Source organism: Bos taurus, chromosome 26 (assembly GCF_002263795.3).
Source record: "Bos taurus isolate L1 Dominette 01449 registration number 42190680 breed Hereford chromosome 26, ARS-UCD2.0, whole genome shotgun sequence".
Taxonomy (NCBI): Eukaryota; Metazoa; Chordata; class Mammalia; order Artiodactyla; family Bovidae; genus Bos; species Bos taurus.
The window spans coordinates 7955006-7969112 of record NC_037353.1 but is presented as its reverse complement, the minus strand read 5'-3'; the positions used below and the strand labels follow the sequence as shown (position 1 = coordinate 7969112).

Here is a 14107-nt window from a genome sequence, read left to right as displayed (position 1 = left end):
GTTAAATCTATTTCAGTCATGTGCCAGGGATTGGACTTTATGATAAGATCTAGAGACACTTGATCAGAGAAAGCAATGGCAACCCACTCCAGTGTTCTTGCCTAGAGAATCCCAAGGACAGAGGAGTCTGGCGGGCTGCTGTCTATGGGGTCGCACAGAGTCTTACACGACTGCCGACTTAACAGCAGCAGCAGCAGCAGAGACACTTGATATATCTCACAGATGGAGAAATAGATGACCAAAAATTTTAAGGCACTTCCAAAGTCATGTTGTTTGTAAGGAAATAGAAGCGGGGGAAGTCCCTGCTTCAACCCAGAACTAGGAAGCAATGGGATGTCTTCATTGGTGTGCTGGTAGAATAATGGGGGAAAAAAAAGACTTCCCTGGTGGCTCAGATAGTAAAGAATTTGTGTGCAATGCAGGAGACCTGGTTTTGACCCCTGGTTTGGGAAGATCCCCTGGAAAAGGCAATGGCAACCTACTCCAGTATTCTTGCCTGGAAAATTCCATAAACAGAAGAGCCTGATAGGCTATAGTCCATGGGGTCACAAAGAGTTGGAAATGACTATGTAACTAAGCACACAGTCATTGGTACCTGCAGAAGCTTGATCCCTGAGTAAGTTGGCCACTGGGCATCTTCCATCTGCCATTGCTTTCATCTAAGGATCGAAGACAGTAAAACAGGACAGAACTTGCCTTCTGTGGAGCATTCATCCCTGGAGAGGCAGCCTTTCCCTCTGAGGGTGATTGCTTTCAGACAAAACTCAAGCTCTGCCAACAGGAGAATTTCAAAGCACAAAGTGACTCTGTCTCACTTCCCCCAAATTTCCTTTCAGAAATAAAATTGTAACTTTATGGGGTAAAGTTTATTACATGAACTCTTATGCTGCTTTCTACATTTTCAGAAATGCTTTCAAACTGCACATATTATTTCATGCATTTTCTTATTAGCTTTCTTTTATCTTTGCTTCCTACACTGAAGAGGAAGTTGGAAGTGGCTAGGAAATGCATGAAACAGCTAATTTTAGAGAGGACCCCTTCACAGGTAAGTACATAAATACATCCATAAGTTTTACCAGAAGTAAAGTTAAATTAAAAAAAAAAAAAAACTTTCTAGACATATTCGCCTTGTGGAAGCCTTCTAATTGGCTTTGATAAAAATGAGAGCAGAATGTTCTCTGCCCTCAGAAGGTTACAGGGATTTCAGCGTCTGCCTCACATCCAAGTATACACCAAATCACTTCTTTTTTCCCTGCTCTAGCTTTTAGAGGAGCTGTGCCTACTTGTGCTAAGTCGCTTCAGTCATGTCTGACTCTTTGCGACCCTGTGGACTCTAGCCCGCCAGGCTCCTTTGTCCATGGGATTCTCTAGGCAAGAATACTAGAGTGGGTTACTATGCCCTCCTCCAGGGGATCTTCCCAACCCAAGGATCAAACCTGTGTCTCCTGCATTGCAAGCAGATTCTTTACTGCTGAGCTACCAGGGAAGCCCTTGGAGGAGCTGATGGTAGTGAAGTGACATAACATTTTGCGTCGTGTCATGGTTTTCTGGATAAAAATATTTTTTCTTAGAGAATTTGACTTGCTAAACAAGAACATTGGGAGTTACTGTCATGTTACAGAGGGCATTAGTGACGCAACAGAAGAGAGTAAAGCTTCCTCACAAATATGGATGTTACACAGACCATCATATCTTGGAAACTGTCCTGAGTGGAAACAAAGAGACACTGAGCTAAGTGTTCTCTGTGGGCTTCCCGGGTGGCTTAGTGATAAGAATCTGCTTGCCAATGCAGGAGACACAAGAGATGTGAGTTCAATCTCTCGGGCCAGAAGATCCCCTGGAGTAGGAAGATCCCTGAGCACGACAACTCACTCCGGTATTCTTGTCTGGAAAATCCCATGGACAGAGGAGCCTGGTGGGCTACAGTCCATAGGTCACGAAGAGTCGGATTGAGTCAACTGAGCACACAGGCGTTAGCACTAGCCAGTGTTCTCTATGCCTTACGGCAGTGAGTTACGTCAGCATCTCTGGAGAGGAGACCTCATTTGGGCCTTATTTGCTGATGGCAGCACTAAAGCAAGAATGGTTTGGTGATTTACTTAAGGCCACAAAGTGAGTGACAGAACCTAGATAGAAACCAAGTTCAGTCTGGGTAGAAGTCAGAAGTGTTCCACTACATGATACTGAACCAGCTCAAAGGGTGCACTTCAGGGAGAATTTGCCATTTGTACCCAATTTTTAGGATTCACTTGGATTTGGGGTGTTTTAGCAAACTTTACTCAGGAGATGATGTATATTTTCATAATCTGAGTATACGATTTAGGCTTGCTAATTACTTATTTGAAACTACTGGGTTGGCCAAAATATTCATTCAGGTTTTTCCATACGATGCTATGGAAAACCAGACTGAACTTTTTGGCCAATCCAATACAATGCATACCATCCCCCCATTCCCCCATTCCCTATACAAAGCCAGGCCTTTATCCAGGATGGTCTTGGGTGCTCCCCTGTTCAGGAGCTCTCATGGGTGTATGTGAATGTGGGAAGTGAGCCGGAGTAATGCCAAATACCCATTCTGAAAGCGTGTTTTGAGAGTTGCTAATAGGTTGGCCCTCACTCCAAAGTGCATGTCCAATTCCGCATTTATTAACACAGCAGTCAAGGAAAGAAGTTTGTGCCTTACCCTCTTTCTGCATGTGATGTCTGATGAAGAAATATCAGCCTCATCTTTCTTCTCTGGGAAGACAGGATTCATGACCGGCTGATATCACTGAAGACAATATTGGCAGAAGCTATGAATGGAGCTTACAGACTATCTGCAAAGTTCTTTCACAAACATTGCCAAATGTTGTGTTGCTTGATTGAATCTCTCCAGAGTTTTCTAAGGAAGTGGATGGTATCTCCATCTTCTAGATGAAGAAGCTCTGACTTAGAAAGGTCAAAGGGACCTGTTGGGGTCACGGGATCTTCTGTCTCCCAGTCCAGGACTCATTTGCCCTCACCCTCCCCAGCTTCCTTTCACATTTCACAGGTGTGAAAGTGGAAAACAATTTCTCCTTGCTTCTGAGTGTCAGTTGCTTCCTCTGTAAAATGGGCAAATGCAAACAAACTTTCAGGATTTGATAGTTGCTAATAGTGATAATGTATTAATATACATTGTTAATGTAAGGCTACATCCTATTAGTATAATGTATAAGCAGTATACATATATAAATGTGTATGTGTGTGTACACACAGTCCATTTATCGCTCGTGTTGTTCATGTAAAATGAGAGTTAACACTCACTGAACACTGATTGCCACATTCCCAATATTGTGCTCGGCATTTCAACAGGAATGAATTTAGTATCCTTATCTTGTAGAAGTAGAGGCGGAGGCTTGTGGAAGTTAAATAACTTGCCCAAGGTAATGCCAAATTGGTGGCATAAGGATCTGATGCCAAGGGGATCTACTTCAGAGCTTGTGCTACTCACCACTCTTTCACAACTCTTTTCCCCATATTTCTGATAATAGTGGTTAAAGATGGGAAGGTGATCTGAAATTTTTAACATCCTTTTCAGTAGACAGGTGCTTAAATATTGTGCAAGCACCTGACATTTTCTTCAAGTTCCTGTTTAATTTTGAGCTTCCGGTCTCTAGGTTTACTTCAGTTCAGCCGCTCAATCATGTCCGATTCTTTGTGACCCCATGAATCGCAGCACGCCAGGCCTCCCTGTCCATCACCAACTCCCAGAGTTCACTCAAACTCATGTCTATCAAGTTGGCAATGCCATCCAGCCATCTCATCCTCTGTCGTCCCCTTCTCCTCCTGCCCCCAATCCCTCCCAGCATCAGGGTCTTTTCCAATGAGTCAACTCTTAACATGAGGTGGCCAAAGTATGGGAGTTTCAGCTTTAGCATCATTCCTTCCAAAGAAATCCCAGGGCTGATCTTTAGGATGGACTGGTTGGACCTCCACAGTCCAAGGGACTCTCAAGAGTCTTCTCCAATACCACAGTTCAAAAACATCAATTCTTCAGTGCTCAGCTTTCTTCACAGTCCAACTCTCACAGACATACATGACCACTGGAAAAACCATAGCCTTGATTACATGGACCTTTGTTGGCAAAGTAATATCTCTGCTTTTTAATACGATAATTAGGTTAGTCATAACTTTCCTTCCAAGGAGTAAGCATCTTTTAATCTCATGACTGCAATCACCATCTGCAGTGATTTTGGAGCCCCCAAAAATAAAGCCTGACACTGTTTCCCCATCTATTTCCCATGAAGTGATGAGACCAGATGCCATGATCTTCGTTTTCTGAATGTTGAGCTTTAAGCCAACTTTTTCACTCTCCTCTTTCACTTTCATCAGGAGGCTTTTTAGTTCCTCTTCACTTTCTGTCAAAGGGTGGAGTCATCTGCATATCTGGGGTTATTGATATTTCTCCCAGCAATCTTAATTCCAGCTTGTGCTTCTTCCAGCCCAGTGTTTCTCATGATGTACTCTGCGTATAAGTTAAATAAGCAGGGGGACAATATACTCCTTTTCTACTCCTTTTACTAGTTGGAACCAGTCTGTTGTTGCATGTCCACTTCTAACTGTTGTTTCCTGACCTGCATACAGATTTCTCAAGAGGCAGGTCAGGTGGTCTGGTATGCCCATCTCTTTCAGAATTTTCCACAGTTTATTGTGATCCACACAGTCAAAGGCTTTGGCATATCAATAAAGCAGAAATAGATGTTTTCTGGAACTCTCCTGCTTTTTCCATGATCCAGCAGATGTTGGCAATTTGATCTCTGGTTCCTCTGCCTTTTCTAAAACCAGCTTGAACATCTGGAAGTTCACGGTTCATATATTGCTGAAGCCTGGCTTGGAGAATTTTGAGCATTACTTTACTAGTGTGTGAGATGAGTGCAATTGTGCAGCAGTTTGAGCACTCTTTGGCGTTGCCTTTCTTTGGGATTGGAATTAAAACTGACCTTTTCCAGTCCTGTGGCCACTGCTGAATTTTCCAAATTTGCTGGCATATTGAGTGCAGCACTTTCACAGCATCATCTTTCGGGATTTGAAATAGTTCAACTGGAATTCCATCACCTCCACTAGCTTTGTTCGTAGTGATGCTTTCTAAGGCCTACCTGACTTCACATTCCAGGATGTCTGGCTCTAGGTCAGTGATCACACCATTGTGATTATCTGGGTTGTGAAGCTCTTTTTTGTACAGTTCTCCTGTGTATTCTTGCCACCTCTTCTTAATATCTTCTGCTTCTGTTAGATCCATACCATTTCTGTCCTTTTTCGAGTCCATCTTTGCATGAATGTTCCCTTGTTCTAATTTTCTTGAAGAGATCTCTAGTCTTTCCCATCCTGTTGTTTTCCTCTATTTCTTTGCATTGATTGCTAATGAAGGCTTTCTTATCTCTCCTTGCTATTCTTTGGAACTCTGCATTCAGATGCTTATATCTTTCCTTTTCTCCTTTGATTTTCACTTCTCTTCTTTTCACAACTATTTCTAAGGCCTCCTCAGACAGCCATTTTGCTTTTTTGCATTTCTTTTCCATGGGGATGGTCTTGATCCCTGTCTTCTCTACAATGTCACCAACCTCTGTCCATAGTTCATCAGGCACACTGTCTATCAGATCTAGTCCCTTAAATCTATTTCTCACTTCCAGTGTATAATCATAAGGGATTTGATTTAGGTCATACCTGAATGGTCTAGTGGTTTTCCCTACTTTCTTCAATTTAAGTCTGAATTTGGCAATAAGGAGTTCATGATCTGAGCCAGTCAGCTCCCGGTCTTGTTTTTGCTGACTGTATAGAGCTTCTCCATCTTTGGTTGCAAAGAATAGAATGAATCTGATTTTGATGTTGACCATCTGGTGATGTCCATGTGTAGAGTCTTGTCTTGTGTTGTTGGAAGAGGGTGAGCAAATATGACCAGTGTGTTCTCTTGGCAAAACTCTATTAGCCTTTGCCCTGCTTCATTTCATACTCCAAGGCCAAATTTGTCTGTTACTCCAGGTGTTTCTTGACTTCCTACTTTTGCATTCCAGTCCCCTATAATGAAAAGGACATCTTTTTTGGGTGTTTGTTCTAAAAGGTCTTGTAGGTCTTCATAGAACCGTTCAACTTCAGCTTCTTTAGCGTTACTGGTTGGGTCATAGGCTTGAATTACCATGATATTGAATGGTTTGCCTTGGAAACGAACAGAGATCATTCTGTCATTTTTGAGATTATATCCAAGTACTGCATTTCGGACTCTTTTTTTGACCATGATGGCTACTCCATTTCTTCTGAGGGATTCCTGCCCGCAGTAGTAGATATAATGGTCACCTGAGTTAAATTCACCCATTCCAGTCCATTTCAGTTTGCTGATTCCTAGAATGCCTACGTTCACTCTTGCCATCTCTTGTTTGACCACTTCCAATTTGCCTTGATTCATGGACCTAACATTCCAGGTTCCTATGCAATATTGCTCTTTATAGCATCGGACCTTGCTTCTATCACCATTCACATCCACAACTGGGTGTTGGTTTTGCTTTGGCTCTATCCCTTCATTCTTTCTGGAGTTATTTCTCTACTGATCTCCAGTAGCATATTGAGCACCTACTGACCCAAGGAGTTCCTCTTTCAGTATCCTATCATTTTGCCTTTTCATACTGTTCATGGGGTTCTCAAGGCAAGAATACTGAAGTGGTTTGCCATTCCCTTCTCCAGTGGACCAAATACGTAGAGACCCCTGGAGATGAAACAGAAGAGACTGAGATACATTATATATGATTATTTTTGCTTATCTTTTATAAAGCTATGCTGTACTTTAGAGGTACATGTCATAATTTTTAAGAACTTAAATTTTCTTTGTATCGATAGCATAACAATACAGCCCTAGGGGAAGAAGAGATTCAGTGAGAAATTCTATTTTATCTTATCTTGTTTCACTAGGTTTTTAGTTGTCAGAATGTAGGCATTCAAGCATTCAGTGAATACAAATGTAGATAATATCCATCTGCCCTTTTTTGTTGATTTCACTTTTAAATCAAAGGAAAATAATTCAAAATACAAATAAGAAAATAAAAGCAATTATCAAGTGGGAATTCAAGTACTGAGGGTATATTAAATATTTATGTGCTAACTTATCCATGGAACCTTTCTGCATCTCCTTCATCAACATGCTTTTTTCCCCTTGTACTCTGTTACCATTTCCAGCTTTGTTACATTGCCATTTATAGATTGCCTGTTATTTTGGTGAGCCATTGTGGTGGCAAAGAAAGTATAAGTAAGAATTATACTCTAAGATGTTGAAGGCACTGTCATTGTGTGTAGTTTGAGGCAGATCACCCTCATTGTCTCACCATTTATTTTCTGGCCAGCCTTTGCAAGTGACTGAACTTCTCTGTGCTTTGGTATCTAAATGTAACTGAGCCTTCTGTGGCTCTGGGCCTCATAGAAATGCTGTGATGATTAAAAAACACATTTCATACAAAGCACAAGGGCCTAGTGCTCATTAAGAATTAGCTGATATTGTTGTTATTTTTATTCTTAGTCTCCTCTGCTTCATTGGGGGACTTATTACCTTGTCCTTGAACTACTGTACTAACCTCTTAACTAGTCTTTTAAGCATCAGTACTGTATCAAAAGTGTATGAACAGAAAACTGGATCCTATGAGTTATTTTACAGAGCTGGTTTAATATAGAAATTGTTAGAACAGCTTAGGGGTAGGAATGGAAAGGAAACAAGGAGTTAACTGAGAGAGAATAACTGCTAGAAAATTACACCTTTAGGGCTGAGGACCTTCAAGAGAAGAGGTGGGCATTTAGAACTCAAAAGCTTGGAAAAGGGGCCTTGCAGAGCTGCGACCCAGACTTTTGAGGAGAGGGTACCATGGAGCTTCTGTGAATGTCTGGAACCTCTGTACTGCGGACACCACTGGTGGCTCTTGGTGCTGGAGACGTGCTGAGGCTGCTTCTGGGAGGGTTGAAGAAAGTCGAAAAGTGGAACCAGTGGCTGCAGGCCAGGCTGAAGTGCCATAGCAGGGCAGGTCAATCAGAAAGTGCAGGCAAGCCCGAAGAAGCAAGCTCCCTGTCCTTCCTCCTGCCTCCTAGCCTTCCACTAGGTTCTTCCAGGCAGACCCTGATAGTGTTCTGGCTGACAGAGGAGAAAAGTAGTTTGTTGAATGATGAGGTCTGCCTTGGAAAACAGGACGAAGGATGGATTTAGAGCTGAGACAGTAGCTTGGTAACCAGCTCAGGTGTCTTCCCAGTGCTAATCTCTTCTGTAAAATCCCATTTATTTTATTTCCCACCGTGCCACTTGGAACACAGCTTCTACCTGCTCAGGTGTCTTCCTGTCCTACTGAACAAAATCAGTTCAATGCACTTTTTCCTAAAGCATTACTGTGAACATTCTGCTTGGGGCTGTGGGGATATAAATATGAATAAGATGTTTTTCTGTCCTTATACAATTTAATGTGGTATGTAGTAAACAGAAGTCACTCCACAGCAAAGGCAAGAAAGTATTTACTTGGAGAGTGTGATGCACCCTTTCTGGTGGGACTCAGCAAGATTTCATAGAACAATGAGTAAGATTTCACACTCAGTGATGTGGCCCCAAACTCCCCTACTTGGCCTATTTCTCATTACTCCCACATCTTTATTTTTTAGCTACAAAGTGTAACTGATTCCTATTCAACCTTCAGTGTTTCTGCCTATATATTTTTTCCTCATGTCAGCCATGCAGTCCCCTGGCCCACCAAGGCCAAGTGCCTCTTATGTGTACACTGAATATCTAGCTGTAAGGAGTCATATTGGACAAAGGAGACCAGGTTCCCTCCTTATGGAACTGGTATTCCAGAAAGGGTATCAGTTCTTACTTTGAGAAAGTCATCCATAGGAATGCAAAATTGCAAACCATGGTCAGTGCTGTGAACGCCAAGTGCAAGTTAATGTGAAAGCAGGGTGACCAAGTTTGGGGTTGAATTCACAGAAGACTTAGTTGAGGAATAATGTGGAGGTGTTAGTGAAGAGAGAAGGAGGCTGTTTCAGGTCTGTGCAGAAGACCTAAGTTAGGTAGCAGCAGAGTATGACTATGAAAGAAAGTCAATATGGGTGCAGAAGAGGGGCGTGCGTAGCATATACAGCATCTTTCAGATGATAAGCATCTCTCAAGATCTACTTCAGAAGGCACCTCCTCAGTGAAGCCTTCCTATGACAGGAAGACTCCTGAGCAAGTAAAAGCTGTGTTCCAAGCCTTCAACTGAAGGTGACTGCTTCCTGTTTTCAACTTTTAACTGTTTTTTATACCTCTCACAAGAGTGATTATGATATATTGTTTATAATTATTTACATATGAGTCTGATATCTCAAGATCAACTGGAAGCTTTCGGAGACCAGATGTCTCATATTCATCTTTATATTCCTCCGTGTAGCATTCTCAAAAAAAATACATTTTAAGTCCCCTGCATATGAATGAGTTCCAATCTGAGAGCATGTCCATAAGTCCCATTTGTTTATAAATCCAAAAAAGTTAGCCTGGGTATCCAGCTAACACAATCAACTATATAGTGCTGTACTGTAATAGATTTATAGCAGTTTTTCCCACAGATAATGCATAAAACAAATGCAAAAATTTAAAAAAAATTAATCTTACAGTTACAGTACCTTGAAAGATACACAGTAGTGCAGTAAGTCCAACAGCTGGTATACAGGGGCTGGCATTGAGGGCACAGGCAAAGAAGAGTTATTGATGGGAGGAGAGAGAGGAAGGAGGGGATAGTGGAGCTAAAGGACCGTCAGTAATAGGAGATGAAGGGCAAACTGCAATTTCACTCATGCCTAACGCCGATGGAACACAGTTCCCATCTGTGAGAGTTTGCTGCTTGAAGATTCAAATGTAGGGGACCTCCTGTTTTTATTGAATGAAGTTACATCTAATATGCCAGTTAACATTTAGGCAGTTTGTGTTGTTCAGTGAAACCATTCAGTATCTTGAATGACTTATTGAATGATATCTAGGGGACTTAGGTGGTCTCTTGACATTCGTGCATACCAGGTAAGGAAGTATCCCCTGGCCCACTCTCAGGAAGGTATAGTTTAGGATTTGAGGACCTAGACTTCAGATCTCATGAATCATGGTGAATGACTGCTTCACCGAACTTTTCAGAAATAATTAACATTGCAGATTTTGTGTTCAGCCAATGAGATTTGCTTTATCAGCTTTTTTTTTTTTTTGCCACCTGTATGGCTCTGCTCTTGTTCTTCTTATCATTAGACACAAAGAAGATGAGCATCTACTCACAGCATGAACACTTGAGTAGCACCAGAAACAGAGTTTCCCTTGAAAAATTAACTTACTGTAGAGAGGAGGGTCTGGAGGGTGCAGAGTGCCTACTGGGCTTCTTCCTGATGGTTTTTAGGTCTCTACAACAAGACGGGTGTTGAACCCATCTTTCTGTATTGAGAATCTAGCTGTATGTATTCCTTTCTTTCTCAGAGTATGGTCATTCATGAGCATCTGTGAAGGAGAAGTGGGAAAATTGCTATGAAGTAGAGACTACAAAGCTCTCACTAAACATTATTTTACAAAACTGTGGGAGTTAATGGTTATGGCAGGACTGTGTCTAAACAGGAGGACCGAGTTATGACAGATAACCCCAGAGTTGGGAGGCAGCCAACTCATTGCTAGGATGACCCAGAAGTCCTAGTGGGTAGAAATGATCATTTTATGGAGGTTGTCAATATAATTAATGTTCACTCTGAGATGAGGTATAAAATTCCATGCTAAATGACAGAGTGGGGAGGAAGGAGAACAATAGAAACAGCTGGTTCTGAACTGGTCTGAAGGACCGCGTTGGAATTATAACTATGTAGAGAAATATATAAGGATAAATAGGCAAGTTTGTGATGGATATATGTGTGGAGATATGCCTTAATTTATTTATGGACTCATATCTGATGAATTAACTTTCACTAGTAGATGATTACCAGCCCCCAAATAACAGAGTACACAATTTTGTTCCCATTCTAAAAACACATTCTTTGATGGGACATGTTGCCAAGTTGTTCAGTATGTGGCTAATCTCAGGGCCATATGGTGAAGCATAATTTATGGGTGATATTATCGAGCAGCATTTCTTTAGCAGTTGGTTATTACAGTGTTTTATTATTTCAGTTTAGTTATGTCATAGGCTTGAGACATGGGCTAACATTATGATTGCACATTGATATAGAAAGATATTTAGAGGCCAGCATAGTTCCCAGTAAGTTGTAGTGTGTGTTTGGTGATTGTGAGGGTTACACGTGTGAGGAATTGCTCTTGAGTGATATATAACATTCTTCCCTGTAACTGGTGATCTAGATAGTCTTGGCGGAGAAGGCAATGGCACCCCACTCCAGTACTCTTGCCTGGAAAATCCCATGGACGGAGGAGCCTGGTAGGCTGCAGTCCATGGGGTCACGAAGAGTTGGACACGACTGAGCAGCTTCACTTTCACTTTTCACTTTTGTGCATTGGAGAAGGAAATGGCAACCCACTCCAGTGTTCTTGTCTGGAGAATCCCAGGGACGGGGGAGCCTGGTGGGCTGCCGTCTCTGGGGTCGCACAGAGTCGGACATGACTGAAGTGACTTAGCAGCAGCAGCAGCAGCAAAAAAAAAAACGTCATAGAAGTAAAAGGTAGGCTTATATTTCTGACCTCCCACCTACTTTCCTCATAGGGACTGAATTTGTGGACGTTGCTACATTTTTATAAACCTTATGTTGTCTGGGGGGCTTCCCTGGTAGCTCAGACAGTGAAGAATCCACCTGCAATGAACATGTTCATCGCAGCACTGTTTATAATAGCCAGGACATGGAAGCAACCTAGATGTTCATCAGCAGATGAATGGATAAGAAAGCAGTGGTACATATACACAATGGAGTATTACTCAGCCATTAAAAAGAATACATTTGAATCAGTTCTAATGAGGTGGGTGAAACTGGAGCCTATTATACAGAGTGAAGTAAGCCAGAAAGAAAAACACCAATACAGTATACTAATGCATATATATGGAATTCAGAAAGATGGTAATGATAAAAAAAAAAAAAAAAACGATAAAAAAAAAAAAAATGTATGCGAGACAGCAAAAGAGACACTGATGTATAGACCAGTCTTATGGACTCTGTTGGAGAGGGAGAGGGTGGGGAGATTTGGGAGAATAGCATTGAAACATGTATAATATCATGTATGAAACGAGTTGCCAGTCCAGGTTCAATGCACAATACTGGATGCTTGGGCCTAGTGCACTGGGATGACCCAGAGGGATGGTATGGGGAGGGAGGAGGGAGGAGGGTTCAGGACGGGGAACACATGTATACCTGTGGCGGATTCATTTTGATATTTGGCAAAACTAACACAATTTTGTAAAGTTAAAAAAAAAAAAAAAGAATCCACCTGCAATGCAGGGGACTTAAGAAACACAGGTTCGATCCCTGGGTCAGAAAAATCCCTTGGAGAGGAACTGGCAACACACTTTAGTATTCTTGCCTGGAGAATCCCATGGACAGGAGCCTGGCAGGCTACAACCCATGGGGTCATAAAGAGTCGAACACGACTGAGTGACTGAGCACACACATGTCGGAGTCAAGGATGGTCTCTTAAGTTCTCCCTGTGAGAGCAGCCAGCAGCCCATCATTAAGTTCTGTAATTCAGACTCTGTGTCCCCACTCGTCTCATGTTTGTGGCCTCGAATTGGTTTCTATTCAAGGCATTTTCCTAAAGTAATTGTAATTACCAGAAAAATTAGGCAAGCAAATATTAACTTGAATGGGATATGGTTTTCAAACTACATTACAGTGTAGAACAGTTTGTAATGAAACTCTGCCTACTACCATTTAAATTGATTAGGAGAAATGAGTGCTCGTCTCTTAACATTCTGGTATCTTCTTTCAAAATACTGTGCTAATAAAGGAACTTTTTAAATGGGAAAATGAGTAATTTATCTTTAGATTTATTAATGAGATACAGAAGAATAAATGGTCATTGGTGATCTGCCAACAGATTCACAACCGTAGTATGTTGTGAAGTATGACCGCTCACAGGCACGCACGCTTATGTTCACAGTTGTGTCCGTCTCTGTGACCCCAGGGACCGTAGCCTGCCAGGCTCCTCTGTCCATGGGGTTTTCCAGCCAAGAATACTGGCATGGGTTGCCACTTCCTATCCAGAGAATGTTCTGATTCAGGGATCGAATACCTGTCTCCTGCACTGGAGGATTCTTTACCGTTGAGCTACCTGGGAAGCATGATTAGTCCTGTGAGAGGCAGTTGCTGATAGTGGACATACACAGGGCAAAGAAGCAAAGGTTTCTTTGTGCTGTTTATTCTAATAAAGTGTGCTTTAAGCGAGTTCATGTTAAAGGTTATGAAAGAATAAGGAGGTTTTTAAAAGGAAATACGTGACCACAGTATCTTCATGGGAGAGTGGGGCATTTTGATCACTAATTCAAAACGTTATTGATAGGAGAGCCTGTTTCTTGAGTTCTTCTATATTTTGAACTCAGGCCAGGTGCTATTTATCCCTCTTAGTCCTTAAAGCATCCCTATAAGAAAACACAGCTTGGATTATCAAAGCCATTTGTCCAAGACTACACAGTCAGGAAATGGCAGAGATCATATTCAATTCCAGGTCAATTTCAATGCTATTTCCACTGTCTTAGAAGTTTTGAATACATATATGGTGTTGTAAGGAATTACATATGAGGATAGTTTAAGCACAGAGATTTAAGAGAAAGCTATACAATTTGATGAAGATGAGCATTTTGGTCAAGAGTGAGAAGTGATGAAATAATGTGTAGAAAGGTCCTGTTTGGGAGAAGGCAATGGCAACCCACTCCAGTACTCTTGCCTGGAAAATCCCATGGACAGAGGAGCCTGGTAGGCTGCAGTCCGTGGGGTCCCTAGGAGTCGGACATGACTGAGCGACTTCACTTTCACTTTTCACTTTCATGCATTGGAGAAGGAAATGGCAACCCACTCCAGTGTTCTTGCCTGGAGAATCCCAGGGACGGGGGAGCCTGGTGGGCTGCCATCTATGGGGTCTCACAGAGTCAGACACAACTGAAGTGACTCAGCAGCAGCAGCAGCAGTAGCAAGA

At 41.9% G+C, this 14107-nt stretch overlaps 1 protein-coding gene across 2 annotated transcripts in view; it reads left to right on the top strand.

The window, feature by feature from the left end:
• Positions 1-14107, top strand: part of PRKG1 (protein kinase cGMP-dependent 1) — a 1418431-nt gene that overhangs the window by 344616 nt on the left and 1059708 nt on the right.